Raw genomic sequence first — 1,271 nt, 5'->3', positions numbered from 1 at the left:
CCCTGACAAGCCTGGGAGGCTTTTCCCTTTTAGGGAAAGAAACACACACAGAACAGAAGCATAAAAGCTACCATTCCTTTCAACACTCACATACAAAACCTTGTTTTCCCCCTTTTGTGTTCCACTGTTGACACTTTGTTGCCTGTGAACATTTTGAGAAGCAGCGGTCTGCCAAGTCACATGTTGTGACTTTCCTGGTTTTAAAATGTGACCCCTTTGGCTGTGATGGGGGCTTGGCAGCCTTAATTAGATGCTTAGGGTTGTTAACGCCATTAGATGTTGGAGCCAAAATGAGAAATGATTCTTACCCTCCATGCCCAGAGCTTCAGAGTATGTCCTGGGCTTCCCCGCCATCCTAGCTCTAAAGAAAAGCTGTCCTTGCTATGCAGAAATAGAAGGAAACCAAACCAACCAAGATAAAGGGGAATGGGGGGAGATGTCATCCACCCACTTGTCCCCCACTCCCAGCTTTGCTAGTGACCATCTGGAGCTCCGGGGGGAAGGAAATGAGCTGGAAACCTCTAGTTGCTGCTGCAGTCAACTGGAAAAGGAGGGGCAATGTGAGGGTGCAGGGCCCATGCCCCATCTCTGAGCACGGAGCACCAAGTAGCTGCACCTACAGGCTGGCCACCCTGGCACCTTTGCCCAGGGCAAGGTCCAGGCCTCTGCTTTAGCCCACTCTGGCTCTCAGACTTGAGAGGGGTGAGCTTACCATGAATGGTTTCCGAAAGTTTCAAGGAAGGCCACTTGCCACTCCTGCAACTCAGAGTAGACACTATCAACTGTCAGCTGAGGTCTTTGAAAAACCTTCTAGCTTAGTTCCAAGTTTTCTAGGACTAATACTCCTATCTTGCTGTTGCTGCTGCTCCTGATTATTATTATTACTACTGGCAGTAGTATATTGCAAGAATACATTTTTAATCATATTGTGGGGTTTTGTTTTCTTGGGAAGCATGAATAAAGTTGCCTGACTTTTCAGGGCAGAAGAGAGATGGGTAAAGGCTTAAAAATATAAAATACTAAGAAGGTTTTTGGGTCATTGCGGTAAAGTGGAGTTGCAGGACAATAGGTTTGTCCCCTCGCTGGTTCTCTCATAAGAACAAAAAAAAGAAAGAGAATAGGAAGGAAAGAAGGAAGGAAGGAAGGAAGGAAGGAAGGAAGGAAGGAAGGAAGGAAGGAAGGAAGGGAGGGAGGGAGGAAAGTAGGAAGGGAGGAAAGAAGGAAGGAAGCGAGAAAGGAGAGAGAAGAAGAGGGGGTAGAGGGAGGGAGGG

This window comes from Chinchilla lanigera, unplaced genomic scaffold (assembly GCF_000276665.1).
Source record: "Chinchilla lanigera isolate Chin_1 unplaced genomic scaffold, ChiLan1.0 scaffold00073, whole genome shotgun sequence".
NCBI lineage: Eukaryota > Metazoa > Chordata > Mammalia > Rodentia > Chinchillidae > Chinchilla > Chinchilla lanigera.
This window is presented reverse-complemented; position numbering follows the sequence as displayed.